Source organism: Mesoplodon bidens, assembly GCF_964165515.1.
Source record: "Mesoplodon bidens genome assembly, chromosome: 2".
NCBI classification, from domain to species: domain Eukaryota; kingdom Metazoa; phylum Chordata; class Mammalia; order Artiodactyla; family Ziphiidae; genus Mesoplodon; species Mesoplodon bidens.
In genome coordinates, this window is record NC_138177.1 from 53,597,147 (window position 1) to 53,624,532 (window position 27,386).

The window sequence follows — 27,386 nt, forward strand, 5'->3', positions numbered from 1 at the left end:
AGTTTAAAGCAATGTGTGGGAGACCGTGATGGAGTAGCGTTATGACTGAATTGTGTCCCCCCCAAATTCAGATGTTGAGGTCCTATAACCTGCAGGATCTCAGAATGAGATCGTGCTTGGAGATAAAGTCTTCACAGAGGTAAGCAAGTTGAAATGCAGTCATTAGAGTGCGCCCTAATCAAATACAACGTGTGTCATTCTAAAAAAAAAAAGGAAATTTGGACACAGAGACAGATAGGCATTGAGGGAAGATGATGTGAAGAGACGCAGGGAGAAGACAGCCATCTTCAAGCCAAGGAGAGAAGCCTGGGACAGATCCTTTCCTCACTCAAAGTCCTCAGCAGGAACCAACGTTACAGACACCTTGATTTTGGACTTCTAGCCTCCAGAACTGTAAGACAATAAATTTCTGTTGTTTAAGCCAGCCAGTCTGTGCTACTTTTTTGCAGTAGCCCTAGTAAACTAATACAGATGGGTTGGAGAGCTCCAGATTTGGTAATACTGTGGACTTGATTCCTAGTCTCAATTCAGCCTAGGGACATAGCTAGCAAAGGCCTGGGAAGGCAGCAAGGCCCAGATCCTGACTCAGGCAGCCTCTGTCTCAGTCACTGCTTGTGGCCACTCTTCCCTTCACTTAGGGGAAGGGAAGGGCTATCTCGTCAGCACAGCCAGCCTATTACTGCTGGTGAGCTCACCGGACAAGCCATATCTTCCATCAGGCCCAGGGCTGGGCTCCTGAGACCAAGCAAACAATCCACTGCAGGTGTGTGTGATGGAGGAAGACCACCAGGAGAGTGTCATTTGAGGGGAGCCAAAAGCCCAATGGCATACGAGTATGAGTGCACACACGGACATTCACTTTTCCAGTAGCTGAAATTACCATAACTAAGGTGATTTCTTAGTGATCTTCTTTGGAAGACACATTTTTTTTTCTTCTGCTCTGTGTGGCTTGTGGGATCTTAGTTCCCTGACCAGGGGTTGAACCCCGGGGCCACAACAGTGAAAGCTCCAAATCCTAACCACTGGACCACCAGGGAATTCCCTGGAAGACACAGAGTTTAGAATCAGAAAATTCGAGCTGGGAGGGCCCTTCAAACCCTCTAGTCTAGGGATGAAACTGGTTTAGAGATGTTTGTTTGACCCACACGTTTTTTGGTTTTTTACTTTTTTAAAATTTTTTGGCTACATTGGGTCTTCGTTGCTGCGCGTGGGCTTTCTCTAGTTGCGGCAAGCGGGGGCTACTCTTCGTTGCGGTGAATGGGCTTCTCATTGCGGTGGCTTCTCTTGTCACAGAGCACGGGCTGTAGGTGCATGGGCTTCAGTAGTTGTAGCACACGGGCTCAGTAGTTGCAGCATGCAGGCTCAGTTGTTGTGGTGCACGGGCTTAGTTGCTCCACGGCATGTGGCATCTTCCCGGACCAGGGCTCGAGCCTGTGTCCCCTGCATTGGCAGGAGGATTCTCAACCACTGTGCCACGAGGGAAGTCCCCCACACAGTTTTTTAAACATTGGGAGATTTCACATAAACATCCAGATCCTTAGCATCTCTTGAAGAGTCAAATGCTCTGGACAGCCTAGGTCAGCATTTCCAACAGGCAGCAGCTGCCCATTTAGAGGGAGTCTACAGGTAGCGGTCAGGACAACCCCATCATATTGGATTCACTCATTTACTTTAATTTCCCGATTCTGTAGGCATATGAGTTTGCAACCTCTAGTCCAAATATCCCTTTTTTAAAGGTGAGAAAACTGAGGCCCAGGGAGGTCAAGTGATTTGCTTAAGGTCACATAGCAAATTAGCCACAAAGCCAAGACTAGAACCCAAGCCCAGAGCTCTTCCCACTTGGACCCTGTTCAGCACCCCAGCCAGACTCTATTCTGACTGTGCTGCACTGGTCGTTAATTTTTTTTTTTAAGTTACCCATGCATCTAGACACTGTCGATATTATGGTGAACAACTCCTGTGTCACCCTACTGAAGAATCAGTGAAAGGGAATAAAGCAGGAAGAATTAAGGTAGAGATCAGGAGGAAACTCCTGGCTCTTCAAATGATGAGAGCTGGCAATAGGCTACCCTGAAGTCTCCTTTGCTTGAGACATACCTCATCTGCTTGGTCTGAGGAATAAGAACATCTTGTGAGTCTCTGCAAGGGCTCTAGAGGAATCAGTTCTTCTGTGTTCTCAAAAGAGCTCTCACAGGATTCAGACTTCCCCAGTGTGGCTTGAGCCTGCAGTGTTCCCAGCATTTTGCCCTCCGTCCCTGCTCAGGTGAGGCATTACTGAGTCACTTGTGAGTCTGAGTTTCAGGCAGTGGGATGTACGTTTGAGCACAGAGGCCGTGATTCATAACTACAGGGAATCAGGGAATTTCCCTCTCTGGCTGCCAGGCAACTCTTACCTGGTGAGGAGGGGTCTTTTTCACCACCCTGTGGCTTTGGTCTCTGCAATATCAAACATAGGACAATAAAGCCCAAAGCCCAAATGTGACCCAAATCCCACCCTCTTCTTGGCAGAGTAGAGGGCATGGCAACTGGAACCTTTCCCAATGGCTCGGTACAGTGGAGAGTGTTCCTGGAATCAGTGACAGCAAATAATCTCAGAGACTGGGCTGCATGTCAGTGGAGCTCCTGAAGAAGGGGTAGGGACTTCAAGCTAAACAATCCAATTCTGTGCTCTCTCAGAGGAACTCAGACCCCAGCCAGCCTCTGGAAGACAATTCTGGAACCCACCAGGTCTACCGCAAGTCCTTTCTGGGCCCTGGCTTATCTCTGGCTCCATCAAGTGTTTCAAGGTACTGGGGCCACCGATGGGCCTAACACATTGCCTGAACAACAACCTAAATTGTAGTGCACATTGCTGTTGCCCCTTCCTCTGTCCCCTTACCCTCCATAGACTGCATCCCAGAATGCAATCCAAATCCTAGAATCACTGAGCTTTCTGCAACGGAAGCTGCAGCAGAAATCCATAAATGAATCTATCTCACTTTCCAACCCAGACAATGAAACAGACTTTGGCCTGGGACTTTAGGAGAATTCTCCACTAACGTGTTCAGAATTACTTGTTTCTGACTCTCTTCTTATCCTTGGACCCAGCTGAGCACTGGTAAGTGTTCTCAGAGAAGCAGCTTTCTTTATTCCAAACTTGGATCTGTATAAGAGGAGGAGGAGGAAAAAGAAAGCTCAGTAACTCCCTTGGAAGTACGCTGCCCACCAGGGGCCCTCCCTCCAAACTTCTTCCCTTCAGCACCAATCTAACAGCCCACTTCCAACTCCCCTGGCAAAGAAAGTTGTCACTGGACCTGCAGATAAAAGAGCCAAACAAGAAGTTACAAGTACCATGAACGTGAGGGTTCATAGTCCTGATTTCAAATATGTTTCCCTGTTGGGACAGAGCAGTGTCCTGATTTTGACTTTGGTCAGCACCAAACTACCTATCCTTTGATTATCTATGGCTATGATATGAGATCGTGGATATGAAAGCTCTCTGAAATTGGACAAGTGCTGTGTGGATGGGAGGGCTTCTCACTGCTATTATCTGCTTTTTGTTTCCTCCTGTAAATCATTCTCTCCAGGCCTCAGTCAAGTCCTTGAGGGCAGCAAGGCACAGGCCAGACAGGAACTCCTGTAAGTCAGGAGCTCCTGGCACAGGGCTAGGGGCAGGGTGATCTGCACGAGCAATGGAGAATGTGTTGACTTCAGAAAAATGAGTTATCTGGGGATACAGGATCATTGGGGGTCAGTGAGACGAAAAACTGGACTTCTGTTCAGTAAGACTGATTGACCGAATGTGTTTTATCATGTCTCCCTCCCCAGGCCATTCCAGTAAAATGACAATGAAGGAATTAAAAAAAAAAAAGATTTTAACCCACAAGGTTAAGAGAGGACAAAAGCACAGGCGAGGAGATAAGATGGATGAAAGATTTCAACAGGAAATATTAGGAGATGAAATATTATGTTAACAAAAATAAGGAGTGGGGAGGGCTGATATTTTGATTATAAAGCTTTCAGTACTATTTAATTTTTAAAGCAGATATATATAAAATTTAAGAAAAGTATTATTATAAGTTTTTTTTTTTTTAAAGAAAGAAGCAAGAGCACCTGGGACTCAGGAGAGACCTGGGTTTCCGATCTTTCTTTGGTACTTGGTGACAGCAGAGCTTGTCACCGTCTCTGTCTGAGCCTGAGCCCCTTTATCTGAAGGAGCTGAACAAATGCCACAATCACCTTCTAGTTCTAACAATTCCTAGTTCTACAAGTAACTTATAGAAGCAGCACTGACGTCCTCAGAAAAACAACATGTGCTTTGGAATTAGTCAAAAGTTGTCTCAGATTTCCCCTCTTTCAATTCCTAGCTGTGTGAGCTGGCTGGGCCTCAGTTTACTCAACTCATGCATGAGGATACTGCCTATTTCTCAGGACTGACAGAAGGATTCAATGAAATAAGTAAAGCAACAAATAAATGAAGCAGCAAATGTATGTTTTCTCAACTGCTGCACCTCCCATATTTAGGCAAGGATCTGGCACAGTTCTGGTCACCAGGCATTGGTTTAATTAAAACCTGAAGAGTTCAGGAATGAGTTACTGTATTATTTATTCTTGGGGTAGGGAGAATGTGAAGCACCTCATTTCTGTTGATTGTATTAGGGGCAAGGTCCAAGTGTGGATATCAGAGCCTAGTGAGTAATTCCTTTGAGGAGAGGTAGCTAACTAAAGGGTAGACAAGGGAGGGCATGAATGAGAGGTTCTTTGACCAAGTACCCTCCATCCCTCCACCCCCCCACTGTGGGAACTTTCTCTTAACAGTGTCCACATACACAACCTCAACCTAGATTAGCCTCCTATTCCATTACCTATCGTTCTGCAGAAAAGGTAAAGATGGTGTCCACAGGGATTTCCTCTCTCTTGAGTGGCTCTGGACTGGCACACTGATTTTCCACACTATGGGCTGCCTTCCACACTAACTTCTCCACATCACTTAAAACTTTGGTTGCATAGCATTCAAACAGGTCATTCGATCTGGATGCTGCTCCTAGACACCTACAGCTCGACCCCCCTCCTCAGTTCCCAAAGTCTGAATCCCAATTTCTATGAGTTGAACTGAGGCCTACAAGGTGACTAAATGCCAGGGAGGGTTAGCCCAATCCAGGAAGAAAGGGAAGATGTACATACAGATAGAAGAGTTCAGTGTTGATCTCGTGTAAGCCCTGACCACGAGCGCATCCGAGTCAAGATCAAAAAGGATTTATATCTTTTCTAAGACAGACCCAAACCAGAGCCCTGGGTCCATCCCACATGAGACACAAGCATCATTCCTTCATTCATCCTTCAGTAAATATTTATTCAGCGCCTCTTATATGCCAGACAAACTCCCTGCCCTCATGAAACTTACTGCCTCCTATTGTTTTCTTTTATTCCCACTGAAGCCCTCTGTTTCAACCTTCCCATGTGTATCCTTCTACTATTGTGGCCCCATCCTATCCCCTACCCTAATCTATCCTAAGCCCCTTTGTGAGCTCTGATCGGTTTACTCTTCTGGTCAAAAACTTTCTGTGATTTCCCAATGTTTATTGAATCAAGAAACTTGATTCACTCATCCAACAAATGTTTATTGCATGTCTACGAGGGGTCAGGCTCTGTTCTAGGTGCTGGGGATACAGCAGTGAGCATGAGAAACAGATAAAAACTTCTGCTCTTATAGTGCTTATATTCTAGTGGGGGAGATAGACAATAACCAAGATAAACAAGTACGACAAGTAAAGCATGTTAGTTGGTGATAAGTTCTAAGAGCAATAAGGCAACAGGTCAGGAAGTGGAGGGGGCGAGGGAGAAGTAAAATTTTAGATAGACTAACCAGCAAGAAGAAGACATCTAAGTAAAGATCTAAGAAAATGAAGGAGGGAACCCTGGGGATAGCAGAGGGAATATGGGTCCAGAAAGAGAGGCTGGCAAGTGCAAAGGCCCTGAGGTAAGAGCACACTTTAAAGGATGAGCAGGGAGGTCAGAATGAGGCCCAGTGTCTGGCAGAGTGAGGAGAGAGGGGAGACGGCTGGGATGTGAGATCTGAGATCTAATAGCTGCAGCTTTTACTCTGAGAGAGATAGGGGGCCACTAGGGGCTTTGAGCAGAAAGGTGACGTGGGGTGACTTGTTCTGCAGGATCACTCTGGCTGCTGTGTTTAAAATAAAGAGAAAGGAGAAAATGGCCAAGCAGGGAGATGAGTTGGAAGGCCCCTTGCTGGCCCTCTTCTGTTTGTCCAATCACATCTCTTACTATTCTGCTACCCTGTAGCCCTAACAGACTCTTCTTCCCTGAACACACTTGGCAGCGGCTGACCTATCATCCTTGGTGAAGTGGCCTCCACTTTGAATAATAATAACAACTGGAATAATAGCTGCTACTTATCCAGCATCAATAATTCCATTCAATTTTTTTTTAAGTATTGTCTAATTTCACTTACAGACATTATTTCATTTAATGTTTATATTTTGTCCCCACTTACTGGGAAAGCTGAGGCTTTTTACAAGTTGCCACCAATTGGAAGGTCCCTGGGCCCAACCATAAGATAAAGAACACTTGATTCCCTTTTGGTCTCAAGTGGACCATTTGCACCTTTATGGGTCTCCAGACCATGTGACCCTCTGGGCATTTCCTCACAGGAAGCCTGCACAAAGGGAGAGGGAGGTGTTTAGGATGACCCTTAAATGTCAATATTAATTATCTGGATAGAAAAACAGAAACAAAGGACATTTTAGGCAAAGAAAATAGCACTGCACAGCTTCAGAGGTACCACATGGGAGGGTCAGGAAACTGCAGTTTACTGGTGTGTAGCATTTATAGGGATGCATTAGGCAGGAAACAGATCTGGAAGGCCTTGAATGGAATGTCATATCAAAGAGCTAGACTTTCTCCTATTTACAGTGAGGGAACATTGAAGGGTTTTAGGTAAACAAACAAGTAAACAAAAATATTGTTTAAGCTTTAACAAGGTAAGAGTGTCCGGGAATGTTGAGGACTGTGTCTACTTGGAAAGCATGCATTCCTTGTAAAGGAAGCAGCCAGAGTTCTGGCTGATGGTTGCTGTACAGAAAGACAGGCCCAGTTTTGCCACTGGGAAATCTAGATTTTTATATAAAATCTTCCAATTTTTTATATGTTTGCAACAAGTTTTTAAAAATTTTTGATTATGTATAAAATTTCAATTGTATATAAAACCCCGCATAGGAGCTGCCCTCTGGGGGCTTCTGCCTGGAGTATAAGTAAGCTCCAGGAGGACAGGGACTTTGTCTTATTTCCACTGTGTTCTCAGTGCTTGCCACAGAGCCTGGCACACAGTAGGTGTTCAGACATGTTTGCTAAATGTATATGTATGTGTTAGTTATTAGTATTCGTATTGTACGCTTGAGGAAACTGAGGCTCATGGAGGACAATAGATGACACGGGAAGTGGCCACACTCAGGTTCAAGTTCAAATCTCTGAACTTGGAAATAGACAAAACGTCTCGCAAGAAAGATGGATTAAGGTAGACTGAGAGTAGAAGAGTAGAAACAGCTCTTCGTCAGCCCCTTACACCACCCCCATCCCCTATCCAGGATGTGGGGACGGCTCAGATGGCCTGTGTGTGGCTCCACTTGATTTTCACGCCCCTGGGAAACTTCTGATGCCGTCCTCTGGGACTGTTTTCCCTCTCTTATCTCACTCAGACCTAGGAATCAGAGATGAGGCAGCCCACTCGCCACCTGTCCCTCCCCAGCACAGTGACATCTGTAAAACGCTGAGTTGTTAGCAGCAGCAGTTCCTTCTGGGTCTTTCACATCCAAACAAGACCCACCAGATCTTGCTGTCCAGGATCCTGGATGACTAAATCCCTAGGGGTACCAGGTAGCTACCAGGCTTTTTCTGATCTAGTTCACTCTTTTGCAAACATTATTAGCAGAGCTGCTCATGGCTGCTGCATACATAGAAATGAAAGGACGGGGGCTGTACAGCAGAAACTAACACAACATTGTGAAGCAACTCTACTCCAATAAAGATTAATTTTGAAGAAAGAAAGAAAAGAGGTGGGAAAACAATAGAGCCAGTGAAGGGGGATTTGGGGAAATAGAATATCAGTGTTTGAGGCTTCTAACATCAGAGTCAGGATTTCTGCTAAGATCTACTCAGTTGCCATAAAATCAATCCTTCCGTCCTTTCCCTCTTTCTTCCTCTCTTCCTCCCTTCATCAAATCAGACAATAGTTTAGTCAGTCAAGAAACATTTGTTGTTCAGTGTTCAACAGACTCCCATAATTGGCAGGGAATGATTTGAATGATGCCCATGAACTGTGTCCCATTTTATTCATATATTCATACACTTTCAGTTTATGCAGAAAGGATAAGGAGAGAAGGAAACCCTAGCATGTTTTGCCAACTATTACAATTCACAGGGGAAAGCTGTTGTTCCTCTCTACAATTCTGGGAGTAATTTACCAATTTCTGGACTCTTTCCAGAAGCTTGTATTTGAAGGCACAGTCATGGCTCAGTGCTCTGCTTTCTGTGCCGGAACCCCAGGCACTGCATTGCTGGCCAGTCAGTTCATCTTGCGCACATTCATTTTCCTTAAGTGGATTTATTTTCAAGTCCATCGGGGGATTTTTCTTAAATTTAATCTTTAAAAGAGTCTTATCCAAGGTAAATGGATAAATTACCAGCTGGTAAATGGTGAGTAGGAAGCTGGCCAGGCCCGATCTGCCTGCCCCTGTGTCCTTTGCATTAGGTCATGGAGGGGAACCCAAGCTTTGGAATGTTAATCTTGCCCACGGGCCTGAAGTAATATCCCAGGATGTGAATGTGCATGACCATGTGTCTGTCCTGGGGGCATGAAGAAGGCAAGATGCTCTGTCCTTGACCCTGACTGACTGAACCCAGGGGCTGGATCTGGAGGTTTAGGGGCCGGGGAACCTCTCTCTAAGTGCTTCAATGTCTGGAGGCCCCAAGAGTTTCGCTGTTTCAGAGCAGGCATGGCCAACTCCCAGTTGCTATTCTGCGCTGTGGCAAGTGCCAGCTTGTCTTCCCTTCCCGCCCAGCCTGGGAAACCAGAGGTGTTTCTAGCTCAGGCCCAGACCCGTCCTGGTGGCCTGGATTCCACTGCCTAGGCAGAAAGCTCGTCTCAGCCCAGGGACCATTTCTCCCTGGGTTTTGTCACAGAGGAATTTCTATTCCAGCAGTTCAGGGCGATGGGGGTGGGTGGGTGGCCACGGGCTTCTTCTCCCTTAAGCTACAGAGTGGTGGGGTGCATATCAGTGTGTAGAGAAGGAAAGAGGGGAGGGAAGGGAAGCTTGAGACATTCCATCCCTGAGGTTGTTTCATCCCCAAATCCAAGGCAAATAAGGGAGTTGGGAAGGCTGGACTGTCTGCCCAGCAGCCCAGTCCTGAATCCCTGAAAGGAGGACTTTCTCGCATTCCTACAGGTGGGTGGGAAAGAGACTGGGTTTGGGCAGGTCTGGAGAGCACCTGTTCCCTGTGGCTTTGGGGGAACACGTCCCGACTCACTGAGCTCTCAGGTAGGAGTCTCTGGGTAGGAAGCCCAGCCTCTGATTGCGCAGGGGCTGTGTGTGTGTGTGTGTGTGTGTGTGTGTGTGTGCAACAAATAATTGTATAGTGCATCCGTGTACTTTTTGCTTATCTGAAATTCAAATTTAACTGAACTTATCTGGCAACCCCTATATAGGGGGCAGGACTTGTTTGAACTGGACTGAGGCTGACACTCCATCTCCCTGCCTGTCCAATTTCAGGGAGGCAAGGGCCAGTTTCTGGACACATAACCCTGCCTTGACCTGCTCCCCACCCTGAAGCAAGAGAATTCCTTGGGCATTGCCTGTCCCACACAGCTAGGGCCCCTCGGACTTCAGACTTCAGTTCTGAAACTCCAGAGACTTTCATGTCAACCGGTAATGCTCGATCCTGGAGTCCCTTTGAAGATGAAAAGCTCTCCTGAGAACTGAAGTGCTCTGTTATTGTAATTAACATAATTAACAGCACTTTTGCTCATAGCCCTGTAGGAAACTGGGGGACTTTGCTTTTTGTAAGAAATACCTACCTGACTCTCCCAGGAGATGGCCAACCTCTTCTAATCCAATACGAGGGTAGATGTCCCTGCCAGCCTGTGTCTGCTCCCACCTACCCTGACTTAGCCTTGTCTTTTTATTTGTTCAGATGGTTTTTCACTACAACAAGGCACCCGGCTCTCCAGGCCCAGTAGCCACCCTCTCCTGGGAGATGTCTGTGCCTTCTTGATGAATGGTAAAGCCTGGAGTAAAGCCTTTAGGTAAATGGTCTACCCTAGCTCTGGAACGGACAGAAGGGGTGCCAGCTGCTGCCATCGCACTTCTCAACCCAAATGCCCTGACCACTAGGAGGAAACTCTTCCTTAATGCCAGGAATCAGGTTGTTGCTATGTAGAGTGGCCATGTGGGAGGTATATAGCATTTCCTTCTGAAGGTAGCTGGTCATACAGTGGTAACCAGGGTAGATAAAGGTCATGCCCAGGGGCCTTGTCCAGAGTCTGTTGTCGTAATTATTTATTTCTAGGAGTGCATCCTTCTGCTTTCCCCAAGGAGGTGATCAACTCTTGCACAGGAAGAGCCAGAGCATTCCATTCCCTAAAGGTGTAGCATAGAGGAGATACTCAGCATTGCTAATTGGGTTGTGAAAAATTGATGTTTGTGATAGACCAAAGAAGCATGTCTGCCTCTCTCTGGATTCCCAGGGCTCTTAGCAGCTCTTTCTGGGTTTCCTGGCATACCTACTGTATGATTTTTATCTGGCCCATCACGTGATTGTAAAAACTTACAGAAGTGCTCTATGTTGTTACTACTGGCAGTGCAAGGCCTCTGCCCAAACTGGCTGAGGGTTCAAGAATTTTAGACAGTTGACTCTGATGACGGCTAGAGGTTATAAAATTTCCCTGTCACCCCAAATCTGTCTTCAACACCTTGGTATTGTCCTACCCTAGATTCTCTTAGGAAATCACAAGAAGGAAAATTAGAGTCCTGGACCTCAGTAGAATGCGCTTTCAGGTCTTTAGAGCCTGTTCCTCCCCCCACAACACACACACACACACACACACAAACACATACACTCATCTGCGAGTGGCAGAGTCAACTCCTCCCCACCTTCCTATTTCATTCATTCCTATTTAATAGGAACTTATGCTTAGACAGCAAATGATGCTCACCAACAATAATGGCTCACATTGAGCTTTGTAGATCTAGTCTCTTTGAGATTCAGAGTCACCAGAACATGTCAGATGAACTAGAGGGGTCCTGACAAGGCTCAATGACAGACAGTTGTGACAAGGCCACTGAAATGACCTTCACCGTAAGACAGTAGTGACCTAGGGCCTGGAGCCCATCATAGGGGTGAGTTGGCTCTGAGAACGGCATGAGGCTGATGCTGAAGCCTCCTTCCAACCCACCTGCCTTGACACTATAGGTGTGCCAAGGGAAATGGCCATGCACTCATCAAGTGAAGAACTCGGACCCTAAAGAGCTATACCACTGGGAGCTAGTGGCATGCCTGAGACTGAGTATAACAAATTGGGGGGAGTTGGGGAGGGCACAGGGAGGGCTGGGGAGAATGTCTGCTCTTGCCCCCTGGAGCACAGCCAGGCTTCAGCAGTGACTGCTGATAAATGTAACCAGGACTGACCCTTTGGACTGGGTCAACATCATTGAGAGACTTGGCCAAACCAGAAGGAAGACTGAACTCCTTGCTAATCTACTCATGGAGAAACTTGGTGTCTTAGTCCATTTGGGCTGCTATAACAAAGTATCATAGACTGGGTGGCTTATAAACAACAGATATTTATTTCTCACAGTTATGGAGGCTGGGAATTCCAAGAAGATTTGGTGCCTGGTGAAGACCAACTTCTAAGTTCTTAGAAGGCCATCTTCTTGCTGTGCCCTCCCATGGTGGAAGAGACGAGGTTGCTCTCTGGAGTCCTTTTCATAAGGGCACTAATCCCATTCATGAGGGCTCCACCCTCATGACCGAATCACTTTCCAGAGGCCCCAGCTCCTGCTACCATCACATTGGGGGTTAGGATTTCGACATATGAATTTGGCAATGGGGCGTGGGGACACAAATATTCAGTCCATTGTCCTCAGTGTCATTGGGATTCCAACTTTAAAAGAGACTTGGTCCCTTTAGTTAAAGGCTGAAGTACAGGGACAACTTTGAAGAGCAGTTATTCTTCAAATAATATATACCCTTCGAGGGAAATAAACCTTCACTATCTTTTCTAAGAGAAAAAGCTAGTGTTTTCTTCATTTTGGAATCAGGGCTACACACTTATCTAATGTTATTTTCTTTTAATGAGTCTTCATGGTCTTTTTGTTTTGGGAAGAACAAACACTGGTTCCTGGGTATATTCCTGGCTGGTTGAAGAGAATGTCCTCCTTGGATCCCAGCTGACAGTGCTCAACACTTAGCCATGCTGCCCTCATCTCTTTTCCTGCCTTGTCCCAGATACATTCACTGTCATCCACCCCAGCCATCAAAGAGACTACAGTACAGTTACTTTAGGATTGGAGGACACAATGATCCAAACATTCATCTGGCTCCAAAATCCCCTCTTCAGGCAGAGCTGGAGGAGTTCTAAGTCTGCAGAATGAAGGTAGTCTGCCTTCAACACTGACTTACAAGCAGCTTTGCAATCTGCCTTTGTGGAATTTTCAGTGCAAGAATTTATGGTAAACTCACGAAGGACATCTTTAGCTGCAAACTTTATTTCTAAAATTTTTACTTCTAGTCAGAATAAATGCACAGAGAGGAAAACAAGGAGAAATAAAAACCACCAGAAGATGCTAGAAATCTTCTTCATGAGAAATGTATGGTTGTTCAATATGGGAAAGGCTGACATTCTTGGGGCTTCACTATCTGAATAAGAAAAGCTGCCCCCAAAATGCAAGGTAAATCAGCGCCCAAGGAAAAAGATTAAGATCACTGAAGCCTCCCACACCAGATGTAACAGGCTGGGCAGTTAAGCCTGTGATGGGAGAACCACACCAGGGAGTGATTTGCTAACAGTCAAAAGTGGGAGAACATAGCAGCTGCTGTCAATGTGAGCTAAGAGGCAATTATAGATTCACTTTCATTCAAGATGGTAATTCTTAACTTCATTTTTTTAAATGTAGGACCGTAGTCTATATCCTGAGGATTTTTTCCCCCACTTCTTTTCTCCTAAAGAAAAGCATTCTCATAAACTGTCATGTAGGTTAACTGGTGGTGCTCAGAAAAGTCATGAATCTTATGGGCAAAGTGGCATGTAAAAGGTGAATGAGAAAAAAAAAAAACCCATCACATTTAAGTCAGGCCATCGCAGGCTGGATTAATCACTCAACCTCTGTTCTCTCGGTGCATGGCTCTTACTTTCATTCAGGAATTTATCATGTTGTGATGTCATGGACAATCATCGGCTTCTAGGACTCCTCCTTGCCTCAGGACTCTGAGCTCCCTGAGGCCAGGGCCTCTGTTTTATTCTTTCTCATAAACTCCCTTGCCACTCAATATATGCCCAGTGTACAGTAATGCGCAATAAGTGACTACTGAACAAATACCCTCCAGGTCCTATACTAGCTCCAGTGGCATATATGAAGTGTAAACTCATTTTGTACTTACTGTGATGGAGATTTGAATCCAGATCCAACTGAGTCCAATACCCTCAATCTTAAGCCCTTTGTAAACCTGCCTTTCCTGAGATGGATTGATCAGTAAATGGGAGAAGATATCAGCTTTCCTGCTCCCCAAATGGCTTCTCCTTCTCCATCACCTTGCTGGTTCTTCCTCATCCCCACCCCGCCCCTGAAATTTACAAGCCCCCAGGGTTCAGTTCTCAGGCTCCTTCTCTGTATTTACACGTCGTGATCTCATTCAGTCTCATTCATCTGCTGACCACTCCCATTTGGGCATCCTGGACTCTCCCCTGAATCCCAGATGTGCATGCATATTTGACTACCTCCAGGACCTCTTCACTTAGATGTCTAATAGAAACCTCAAATTTAATGTGTGATTTGAATGATCTTGACATTATTTTTTTGATATACCAAAGTGATAAATGTTGTTTATGACTTCTTTAAGTTTACATAGTGCTCCAACATATTAATACCCTCTGAGCTTCAGAAAACCAAATACATTTACAGTAGTATTATCAGTCATCAAAATGACAGGGAAGGAAAATTTACCTTGTGAGAATGCACAAATGTCCTCATTAAGGCAGCATTGACCCACACGATTATTTATTTATTACTGCCATAATAGACAAAATCAGCTGCCACTTGACATGTAAAAGTATTGTCTTCAATTGGCAATATGTTCAAAGCAAATATTGCTGGTAATTTATTGCTGGTAATTTCTTTATTGCTTCCACTACTCGAAAGAAGCACTTGTCTTTTCATTGGCAATGGAGTCACTAGTACATTCAAGCTCAAAACCTTATTCCAGAGTCCCATCTTGAGCATCTTTTTCCTGGGATTACTCATGCAGGACAGGAAATCTGCTTCAGGAAGTTTAGAAAGTAGTTTTTAGTAAAAGGAGCTTGTTTCAAAAGTTATAAAAGCTGGAGTCAAATGAAATAGGAAGGCAACCTAGAGTTTGGAAAGACTGAATCCCCTAAGCAGAACTGTAATGAATGTAGAGACTGCTGATGGGTGCTGGGAACATGGAGGGAGAAGCCCTTGAGCAGGAGGAATTGGACGCATGAGGGAGACGAAGCCTCAGTTGTATGTACAACTCAAAGAAAGAGGTCATTCTGGGTTCTCCCCTATCCCCTTCTTCCAAACTCTCACCAGTCCTTCCTTTACTCAAAATTAATTGGAAGCTAGTTGTCAGTGAATCCTGGGAAACCGAGATTTCAGGAGTCAGTCCTCTAAAATAAAAATCAGAGCTGGAAAAAGAGAAATAGTCTTTAAAAATTATTAACACAAATATGCCATCCCTTTTCAATAACTTCTCACATTCCAGTTCACTTGTTCAAATACCCCACCACTATGATAGTACTTTGAAGCAGGTCTGTTTAGTCCCTTGCTTTCTCGTGATACTGCCTTTGTATCTCTCCTTACTCTCTTACATTCCAATGTCCATTATCTAATAGTGTGTTTGTCCCTACCCCGTTCCAGTGTCTTTTAATTATGCTGGACCAACCCAAACCATTGCTTTCTCTTTTCTTGATCTCCAGCTTTCAAATTCTTCCCAAGTAAAGTGTATAATAGTTTAGATTGTTTCCTTTATAAATTCATGATCACTAACCTAAAAGATCCTTTAATATTGCCCTTTAATTCTGCTACATTAATCTGGACCCATCATTTCCCACTCTCTACAGTGCGTTCTCTCTCTCTGCACTATTCTTTTTTTTTAAACATCTTTATTGGAGTGTAATTGCTTTACAATGTTGTGTTAGTTTCTGCTGTATAACAAAGTGATTCAGCTATTGCACTGTTCTTAAATGGCCATGTCCCCACCATTTGCTATAATAGCAGGAGATAATCTCTTTTAATTCACAGAAAAGAAAAGAAAAGACATTAGGAGAACTTTCCTCTTAATTAATATAGTAGAATTACTACATCTGCTCCCATCTTTGTCTCCTTTGGTAATTTAACAGAACAGAAGCTCTATTCCTACTAAACCCAATTCCCTTACTCGTGATTTGGATTGTGTCACCTTCCACTCTCTAAGGATCCTTATTTTGTTCAATACCTTCTCTAATCTGGATCTTTTCCACTATCTTTTTTAAACATTCTAAAATCTTCCAAATTGGGAAAAATAATAAAGAAGAGTAAAGCAAAAAAGAAAAGCAAAACCAAACTCACCTTTCTCCACCTGACTTCTGTTTCTAATTACCACACTATCTCTTCTTCAAAGGCACAGTTTTTAAAATAATTCTTGAAAATGTTTTTCTATATCTTGGCAATTGTGAATAATGCTTCAGTGAACATGAGAGTGCAATCTTTTTGAGATCCTGATTTCAGTTCTCTTATACATATATATATACACACACACATGCATATATATACATATATATATATACATATATATATACATAAATCCATTCAGAGGTAGGATTGCTAAATCATATGATAGTTCTATTTTTAATTTTTTGAGAAGCCTCCATACTGTTTTCCATAGTGACTATATACCATTTTGTATTCCCACCAACAGTGTACAAGAGATCCAATTTCTCCATATTCTCCCCAGTACTTGTTACCTTTGTATTTTTGATACTAACCATCCTAACAGGTGTGAGGTGATATCTCTTTGTGATTTTGATTTGCATTGCCCTGATGCTTAGTGATGCTGAGTACCTTTTCATATACGTTTTGGCCGTTCGTATGTGTTCTTTGGAAAATGTATATTCAAGTCCTTTGCCCATTTCTTAATCGAGTTATTTGCTACTTAGTTGTGCGAATTCCTTACAAATTTTGGATATTTACCCCTTACCAGATACATGATTTGCAGATATTTCCTCCCATTCCATTAGTTGCCTTTCCATTCTGTTGGTTGTTTCCTTTGCTGTGCAGGAGCTTTTTATTTTGATGTAGATCTACTTGTCTATTTTTGCTTCTGTGGTCTGTGCTTTTGGTGTCATAGCCAATAAATCGTTGCCAAGATCAATGTCAAGAAGCTTTTCCCAAAATGTCCATCGACAGATGCATGGTTCAAAAAATGTAGTATATATTTACAATGGAATATTTTCAACTTTAAAAGAAGAGGGAGGTTCTACCATTGTGGCAACAGGGATGAGCCTGGAGGACAATACGCTGAGTAAATAAGCCAGTCACAGAAGGACAAATACTGCATAATTCCATTTATATGAGGTATCTAAAATAATCAGACTTCACGGAAGCAGAGAATAGAATGTTGGTTGCCAGGGGCTGGGGAAAGGGAGAAATGGGGAGCTGTTGTTCAACAGGTATGAATTTTCAGCTATACAAGAAGAATAAATTCGATAAATCTGCTGTACAAAGAGTGTCTGTAGTTAACAATAGTGTTAAGCACTTAAAATTAGTTAAGAGGGTCGATTTCGTGTTAAGTGTTCTTACCACACACAGAAAAAATGGGACACAAGGAAGCTTTTGGAGGGGACAGATATGTCTATGACCTTGATTGTGTTAATTGTCTCATGGGTTTATGCATATGTCCAAACTCATCAAATAGTATACATTAAACATGTGCCATTTTTTGTGCATCAGTTGTACCTCCATAAAGCTGTTTATAAATGTTTATCTATATTTGATATCTTCACTTTATTACTTCCTTCTCATGCTTCAACCCACTCCCAAATTACTCCAATAAAAAGTTACTTCATAACTTATTTCCAAATCCATGGATGCGATGTGAAAATTTTATCTCCTAGTTACTTGACCTGTAAGTAGGATTTGCTTCTGTCTTTGAGACTTGATTTTCCTTGACCCACAAACTCCTCTGGTTTTCCTCTAATCTCTGTGGCAGTTCATTCTCTATCTTCTTTGCAGGTACATATCCTTCTCCTCAGACATTAAATGTTGAAATTCTTCAAAATTCGGTTCTAGGCCATTATGTCCTCTCACTCTAGAACTCGTAATATGATTTCACAGAAACACACAGCTTCAGTTACCAACTCCATAAAGTTTGGACATTTGTGTACCTGAGACCTCTAATCTGAATTCTGTAAATCCAGTTGCCTATTTAACATCTAAATCTGTTCATTAAAAATATACATAAAGCTAAATACTCATGGTCTCCCTAAACTGCCGAATCTCTCCTCCTTCATTTTCATTTGTCTTAGCGTGTAGTGACACCATTCACCCAGTTGTATAAACCAGGCACCTAACAATAATCCTTGAGTTCAAGCTCTCACATCAGCCACTATATCCTATCCATTATCAGTCTTATCCATTTTACCTCCTAGGTACTTCCTTAATCTATCTAATGTTCTCTATCTACTCATCATTGTAAGTGGTAAATTAATGCATGAATATAAATTTCCCTGATTGCTTTGCTTGGTACCTATAGTTTTTATGGCATAAAAATTTATATAAAAAAACCCCGTTCATCTTCCCAATTTCTTCCCTTCTGTTCCTCCATCCTCCTGTCCCCATGTCAAGCAAGTATACAGGACTCCCTAGAAACCTCTTCCTCAGGAAATATGCCATTTCTAAGCATCCAGGTGTGAAGGAGGAGATTACAAGGCAGTTGGAGGATTAAAAGCCAGTGAGTACAACAAGCACTGCCTGACACTACCTTGTTACTGGATAGAGCCTTGGAGCTGCACCAACTCATTAGAGGGATGTAGTTGAGAGAGATATGGGGAAGGCATATAATACGCATGGTGTATCTATCTCATGAAATATTTCAGCATCCCAAACATTATACAGGAACATTTATAAATGGGACATGAAGGTACGGGTGTCCCGGTCTCAGAAGACCAGAAGGACCTCCACAACACTTTCATGTTACAGGGTTTTTATACCACTGTGGTTGTATAAGGTATATCTAATAATGGTTGAGTCTAAATTCTCTACCTGCTCAGTTATTTAAATAATTAAATTCATTTAAATCAAGGGAAGAAACAGTAGGTTTATAGCAGCTCATAACTGCTTACTTTTTAAAAAAAGTTTATTTATTATTTTTGGCTGTGTGTTGGGTCTTCGTTGCTGCACGTGAGCTTTCTCTAGTTGCGGAGAGTGGGGGCTACTCTTCGTTGCAGTGTGCGGGCTTCTCATTGCGGTGGCTTCTCGTTGCGGAGCATGGGCTCTAGGTGCGCAGGCTTCAGTAGTTGTGGCGCATGGGCTCTAGAGCGCAGGCTCAATAGTTGTGGCACACGGACTCTAGATTGCAGGCTCAGTAGTTGTGGCGCATGGGCTTAGTTGCTACGCGGCATGTGGGATCTTCCGGAACCAGGGCTGGAACCCGTGTCCCCTGCATTGGCAGGTGGATTTTTAACCACTGCGCCACCAGGGAAGCCCCTTAACTGCTTACTTTATGTAGAAAAGCTGTCACCAGTATGTGGCAAGAACTTTGCTTGTATAATTTTCACTAACTGGTATAATACACCTTCTACAAGAAAACTGAAAAAGAATGAATTAGGGAGCAAAACATTTTTATCCTTTGAGCCATTCTGTTTTTAAGGGTTCTTGTAAGTTCCGATGTTTTATCTCTGGGAGAAAGAAAAAAATTTTTTTAATTGGAAATTTAGAGATTTTTTTTTAAACCTAAAATGAAAGATCTTGGTAGTAACTGAGTGTATAGTATTGTGTCATATGCTTTATCATTCAATTTATAGAACTAATTGCCCATGGGTTCCTATGACAAGGGAGGAAAAATAACGGTTTTAGTCCCATTATAGATAGTGCATGATAAAAGGGGAATGATGACCATCTCCATTTCCAAAGGGAGAACAGGAATTCAAAACATGCTATGCCATAAAACGTTTAATTCAGCATTTTAAAATATTTTGAGCATTTTGAACTCAGTGTTTTTGTAACTTCTAAAAAAGTATAATGTATATACATAATTTCCACACATTTAAAGTGAGTCGTTAAATTGTTAAGACCTGACTTCTTTCTCAAAATTAAGGTATGGTAGTCAGACCTGAGAATAGCCTCCAGAGGGCGACCAAGTTTCATCCCTGCAAACAACTGCATCAAAATTTAACATTGCTTCCAACAAAAGCAAGGACTTTCTAAAGTTAAAATTTGAAAAGCCAGTGATAATAGTTAATCCTTGAAAAAATACCATGACCCAAAGTCTGAATAGCTCTGCAAATATTGGTTGTTTAAGAAGGAGACCACCGATAGTTTGATGGTTTAGGAGAGCAAGGGCCTTTGAATCTAGACAAATCTCACAAAGCTACTAGATCAGCAGAACTTGTCATCAGTTCACGCATGCTCTAATTTTCCTGCTCACTGAAGTCTACCTATTCTAAGCACCTTGTATTAGCAGGGTTTGGCTCTTGCATTTCAACAGACGTAAGGCCTTAAACTCAAGGGTCAGCTCTACAATTGGTTGATATATTACTTTGTAAACAGAGTTTCATCTACGGAATGGGATAAATATCTTCCTTATGTCTCATTGTTTTGTGAGTATTAAATTAGATAAATATATGAAAACACTTGACACAATGACTGGTAGGTCAACTTACTTTCTGCCCATTTCTTTTGCCCTTCCTTTTTTTCTCCTTAAATTGAGAGAGATAGGATCTTATTATGACATTCACTTCAATGTTTTAGTGCTATATCACTCTTCCGTTACTTTTCCCCAAAGTATATTTTTAAAAATCTCACAGAAATAAAGTAGTGATTAGGTTTAAAAAATTATTTCTCAATCCCTAGACAGAAGTATATCTAATAAAAGTAGGTTTGTTAATCCTTGACTGATAATGACTAGAAAATAAAGAAGTATTTCTAATTGGGCAATCCATCCAATTGGCTCTCACCGTGTACCAATGGATTATTTTTTTTCTACGTGTTTCATCTTTATTAAAGCTACAACACAGAGAACATTAGTTGAGTTTACCTTGTAACTGCCCTTTCTCATTATTCCTGACCTGTATCTACCTAGCAGACAATTACTTTTGATTCTTCTGATAAAGTTTCTAAAGCATTGCTTTTCTTTACTCCTATAGATCATGCCTTTATAAAATAACCTTCCTGAAGGTAATGTTAATTTCAACTACTGATCAAGATGGCCTTAATGTTTCCCTCAGTTTGGCTAAACTTCAGACAGGTTTTTTCTTTACCATAGGCCCTTAACCTCCCTTTTCTGAAAACATTTACTTTAAGAGACTTGAAATTGTAAATTCTTTCTCTGCCCCTTTGAGATGTAAATTTTCTCCTAGTCACTTGATAATTTTCCAACCCAGAAGTGTCTTTCTCAAGGACCTGGGAGTCAGCTCTTTGAAATATAACCTTCAAGAAAGGTACGACCCCTAGTTCCCAGTCTCTGTGGGGAGTATAGGAGCCTAACTTTGATAAGAGCCAAAGCAAACAGAGATGGTCTAATTATATTGACCAACCTCTTCCCCAGCATCCTCTACTATTTTTCCTACAGCTCATCCTGGCATCTAAAAACTTCTGTGCCTTTTGTTTCAGCAGAACGGAGTTCAGTCTCTCTCCCCTATTACAGAATCATCTTGAGTAAAGTACTCCTTGCCTGTTTAACCATCTGGTGCAATTTTTCTTTGACATCACTCCATCACATACTCCAAACTGCCTACCACTTTCAGATTAATCTTATAAAACTTTGTATATGTGCTGCTGAAGTGAGCACAATCTTTATAGAACTTTGACTCACTCCCTATTTCCTGTGGCATGAAGCCCACCATTCAAACTTCTCCACAGTCTTATACCTTCCAAACTCATTAGTGTTATCTTCCAATTCCTGAATTCTCTCCTCCAATAATATTAGTACATTTTCTTCCTAAACGTGGCTAATATTTCCCCATTTTGAGATTTCATGTCTATTCTAATTTTTTTAATATTTGGAAATTTTATTATACTGTATTTGCCTATAACAAATAAAATAGAAATTGTTTCAAATCTTTGCAAATAAATTTAGTACAGGGTATTAAGAACACCAGTGATGAAACTTCTGAGAAGTAAAGAAGGGCCACCTAGATAATGAAGTGATTAGTAGGAACAGGAATTTACTTTTACCCCTATGCTGGAAAGGCAAAGTTAAGGAGAGGGTTGTAAAGGAGTCCAGGGCCAGGTTAAATGATCATCAATGGCAGACCATACCAGTTCTGTCTCATTGGAGTTGGAGCCGTGGAAGTTACACAGTTGCTGCTGGAGAATCTTCACAAAGTAGAGGAAGAAAGGGAGAAATCTCGTAGCTTATCCCTAAACTCCCATATACCATCAGTTGCTTCTTTTTGGCTGCGCCTGATCAGAAGTAAGCTGCCTGTATGAGTCTGCTATCATGTGATACAAAACAGATTCAAGAAGGAACAATGACTACATTCAAGAAAAAGCAGTCCAAAACTAGTATTTTTGCTTGAATGTTGTGCAACAGTCTGTTTTCTGTATTTTTTCTAACTTTATTGAGATGTAATTGACATATGGCATTGTGTAAGTTTAAGGTGTACAACTTGTTGGTATGTTACATGTTGTGAAATGATTACCACAGCGGAGCTAGTTAACACAACTCCATTACCTCACATAAATACCATTTCTTTTTTTCCATGAGAACATTTAAGATCTACTCTCTTAGCAACTTTAAAGTATATAATACAGTTCTGTTAACTGCAATCACCATGCTGTAGATTAGATTCCCAGAAATTCATCTGCTAACTGGATATTTTACCCTTTGGTCAACATCTCCCCATTTCCCCCAACCCCAACCCCTGGCAACAACCATTCTATTCTCTGTTTCTCTGGGTTTGGCTGTTTTAGAGTCTACAATTTAGTTATATCATACAGTATTTATTTTTCTCTCTCTCACTTATTTCACTCATCATAATGCCCCAAGGATCCATAAATGTTGCAAGTGGCAGGATTTTCTTCTTTTTCATGGCTGAATAATATTCCATCTATGTACATACCACATCTTCTATATCCATTTATCCATGTATGGACACTTTGGTTGTTTCCATTTCTTGGCAATTGTGAATAATGCTGCAATGAACGTGCAAGTGCAGATATCTCTTTGAAATAGTGATTTCATTTTCTTTGGATATATATATACCCAAAGCAGGATTGCTAATATATGCTAGTTTTCTTTTTAATTTTTTGAGGAGACTCCATATTGTTTACCATAGCGGCTGTACCAATTTACACGCCCACCAACAGTGCACAAGGGTTTCCTTTTCTGCACCTTGTCAACATTTGTTACCTCTTAGTCTCTTTGAGGTGATATCTTGTTGTAGTTTTGATTTGCATTTCCCTGGTGATTAGTGATGTAGATCATCTTTTCATGAACCTGTTTGTGATTTGGATGTCTTCATTGGAAAAAATTTTATTCAGTTCTTCTGCCCAAGTTTTAATTGAATTGTTTGAAAATCTATCTATATCTATATCTATATCTATATCTATATCTATATCTATATCTATATATCTATATATCTATATATATAGCCATTGTATGAGTTCCTTATATATTTTGGATATTAACACCTTATCACATACATGATTTGCAAATATTTTCTCCCATTCTGTAGCTTGCCCTTTCATTTTGTTGATTGTTTATTTTTTCTGTGTAGAAGCTTTTTAGGTTGATGTCGTTATATAACAAGTTGTATAACAAGTTGTATATAACAGGTTATATAACAAGTTGTATTTCTCTTGGTGATTTTAAGATTCCCTTGTTATCTTTAACGTTGACATTTTAATTTTGATATTTCTTGGTATGGATCTCTTTAGGTTGATCTGCTTTGGAGCTCTCTGGGCTTCCTGTATCTGGATGTCTGTTTCTTTCCCCAGGTTAGGAAAAGTTTTCAGATATTATTTCTACGAATGTTTTCTGCCCCCTTTTCTCTTCTCCTTCTGGAGTTCCTATAAGGTGAATGTTATTCCATTTGATGTGCCATAAATCCCTTAAGCTATATTCATTATTTTCATTCTTTTTTCTTCCTTATTCTCTGATTGGATGAGTTCCTCTGACCTGTCTTTGAGTTCACCTATTCTTTCTTGTGCTTCATCTACTATATTTCTAAGTTCAGTTATTGCATTCTCCAGTTCTGTGACTTCTATTTGGACCTTTCTTATATCTTCTGTTTCTTCGTTGAAGTTCTCACTGTTTTCATCCATTTTCTTCTGAGTTCAGTGAGCATTTTTATGACCATAACTCTGAACTCTTTATCAAGTAAATTACTTATGTTCATTTCATTAAGATTTTTTCCTGAGGTTTTATTTTGTTCTTTTTTTGGAGTATAGTCCTCTCTTTCTTCATTTTGCTTGACTCTCTGTGTTGGTTTCTATGCATTAAGTGAAATAGCCACATCTCCCAGTCTTGAAGAGCTGTGTGACAGATGAACCTTGTCATTTAACCCTGTCTACTCTTGGTTGCCTTTCAAACCTTTGTGATTGTCTAAGCAGTTTATTTTTAATAGACATGGCACACCATCCCAGCAGTTGAGGGTGTGCCAAGACAAATAAGCATCCCAAAGGGGAGGATCTCAGGCAGCACCCAGATTCAGGTTGATAGGAAGCCAGAAAATTTGGTAACAGCTTTTAAAGAATGCAAATATATTCAGTCTTGTGAGATTGCAAGTGTAAGCCCTGCTGGGCCCCAGAAGCAAGCAACCTGAAGGTGTTCCCTGGGGAGCAGTCACAAGAAAACAGCGCTTCAGATAAGTGTACAAGCTCCATTCTGGGAGATACCAGTGAACTGTAGTAAGGCAGAGTGAGGGTGGAAAGATGGTACCCCCAGGCTACCTTCCCTGAGAGCACATCCGTAGCCTCTAGATGTGTGCTGAACCTGAAGCCTGCTCTTAAGTCTTGTCCCTACTAGCAAATAGGCCTTTTTCATGTAAAGGCTGGGGCTGTGTCTCAGTCTAATTTGTAATGGTACATCCTGGGGTGGTATCCTGCAAAGAACTGTCTCTCCAATTGTTACAGTCCCATGGGACCCAGAAAAGAAATCCCTGCTGGCCTCCAGAGCCAGGTGATCAAGGAGCATCCCCTGAGTGGAGGCCACAAAAACGGGATCTCCCGTCTTGGAGATTCTGGCTCTCTGGAGCACATCAGAAGGAAAGTGTGAAGATGATGCTTACTGGCTGGAGTGAGGCGGTGGGAAGAGTGCACAGATGACACCATTTGAATAAAGGGAAAGAGGGAAAAGTAAAAAAGAAAAAGAAGAAGGAAAAAATATATATATAGCAAGACAGAGGAAGAGCAGGGAAGAAGGAGCCAGATGGCTGGAGCACAAAGTTGTCACCTGCAGGAAAGGAAAAAGGGGAAGAAAGATGGCACCTTTCAGTTTTATCAAGGCAGAGAGAGCGCAGGAAGATGGCACCCGCCAGCCTCTGTCCCTGGGGAGTATTCCAGCAGGCCCCTGTTTCTCAGATTAATGCTTGAAAATTGGGAAGTGAATCTCTTTCACAAAAAGTCAGAGTGCTTTTCAAAGGGCTGCTTCTGCACTTGGCCCTCGGGCAGGTGAGTCTGTGCACAGGCCCTTTAAGAGCTGTTCCTCAGTTCACCACAGCCCTGTGGGTCTCATGGGATGTGCCTTGTTGGTCTTCAAAGTCACATGTTTTGGCCGTCTATCTCTCAGGTGCCAGCCTTAAAATTTGGAGTGCCCAATGTGGGGTCCAAACCCTTCACCTCTCAGGAAGAAGCTCCAGGTTTTGAGTTCCTTCCTAATTGTGTGTCTCCACACCAAGGATGGGGTTTATGGCAAAATTGTGTCTCAGCCTTTCCTACCTGTTCTGATGTGGTTTCCCTCTGGTTTTCCTGATGTGAAGGGGTTGCTCCACCATCTTTTAGTTTTCTTCAGAGGAAATTTTTCCATATGTAGCTGTAGATTTGGTGTGTTTGTGGGAGGAGGTGGGTTCAGGATCTTCGTCTGTTGCCATCTTGAACTGGAACCTATTTAATATGTTTTAAATTTTGGTTTTCAATCGTTCAGTTTGTTACTAGTATATGGAAATATGATCAATGTTGTGTATTAATGTTTATGTATTGATTTTATATTCTGAGATCCTGCTAAAGCAAGTGACTATAATTTATTATGAGTCTACTTATACATTCCTTGGAATTTTCTATGTAGACAATTATGTCATCTGTAAAGAATGACAGTTATATTTCTTCTTTTCTAATATGTATGCCTCTTTTTTTCATTTTCTTGCTGTACTACACTAACTAGAATCTAAAGTGCTAAGTTGAAAACTAAGATAAGAGTGGACATTCTAACCTTGTTTTTGAACTCGGGGAAAAGCATTCATTCTTTCACCATTTCATGTGATGTTAGAAGTAGGTTTTTTGTAGATGTGCTTTATTAGGTTGAGGTAGTGACCTTCTATTCCTAGTCTTCTGAGCATTTTTAATGTGAAGCGGTGTTGAATTCCGTTAAACGCCTGTTCTGTGTTAACACTTGTGACAGTACGTGTTTCTTCTTTAGACTCAATCTGGTAGATTACATTGATGAGTGTTTACCATTGAACAAGGCTTGCGTCCCTGGAATCAACGCCACTTGGTCATAGTCTGTTATTCATGTGGATTCTGATGGTAGGTATTCTTGTGGATTTCTTCTAGTAGGGTAAATTATGGCTCCCCAAAAACGTCCGTGTTTAACCCCTCCTATGACAATATGTGAACGTCACCTTGCATGGAAAAATGGACTTTGCAGCTGTGAGTAAGTAAAAAATCTTGAGATGAAGAGATGATCATAAATGTTTTGGGTGGGCTATATATAAACACAAAGAGCTGTGTAGGAGGGCCACAGGAAGAGTCAGAGTTGGAGAGACCATGTGATGAGGGAAGCAGAGATTAAAGTGATGCACTTTGAAGATGGAAGAAGGGACTAATTCCAAGGAATGCAGGCAGCTTCTAGAAGACAGAAAGGGAAAGGAAACAGATTCTCCTGTAGGGCTTCAAAAGGAACAAGCCCTGAGACACCTTGACTAATATCAGACTACTAAGCTGCAAAAACTTTCTTTCACAAAGGGTCAAGGAGGGCTGGGAGCACATATGTGCTGCCCACCTGGACAGAGAAGGACCTGTGAGGCTGACCTACAGATTCTGTGGAGGTGGAGAGACATGAGCCCCTTTCTTCTCCAAGCTCTTTGCAGGGTCCAGCAGAGAGTCAGGCCACCTGTGAAAGCCTGCGGCCCCAGTATTGCATGCTGGTGGTGTAGGGGTCATGTTCAGGGAGTCTCTGTTGTCCTAACACCTGCCTGGGTCCTGGGGAAGGAATCAGAACTCAGAAGCAGGAGAAGAGCCTTTGGCCAGCAGGGAAGGGGGGGTGAGGCCCAGGGCAGGTCCATAAAAGATCAGAGCATCTCAGTGCTTTAGGAGGAAGGGGCTTCAGAGGTGGGCCAGCACAGGCTGTGACAGAGGCTAAGCAGACTGGGAGGGGAAGCACTTCTGGGAGACAGCAGGGGTCTACTCCCTGCCCCTCATTGTTTGCTCGTCTCACTCTAATGAGGGGGTCAGTTCCCCTGCTCTGATGATTCGAAGTCTCTGCCGGCACCCACAGGACGGTGACTGAGGCCTCCACACTCCTCAGCATGGATCCCAGCTCCCACTCAGATCTGGGGCCACAGACACCTCTCCCACCCCCTGCTGCCCCTGTGAGCAAGCTGTTCTTGTGAAACGTGGTCATAGTTTGTTAGGAGGATCTGTTTTCTATGGGGATACAAACCAGTGTTGATACCGATACACACACACGTCCAGCCATGGGTGGAAAGGGAAGGGACAGTAGTTCTGGGGTGTCTTTGCAGACCC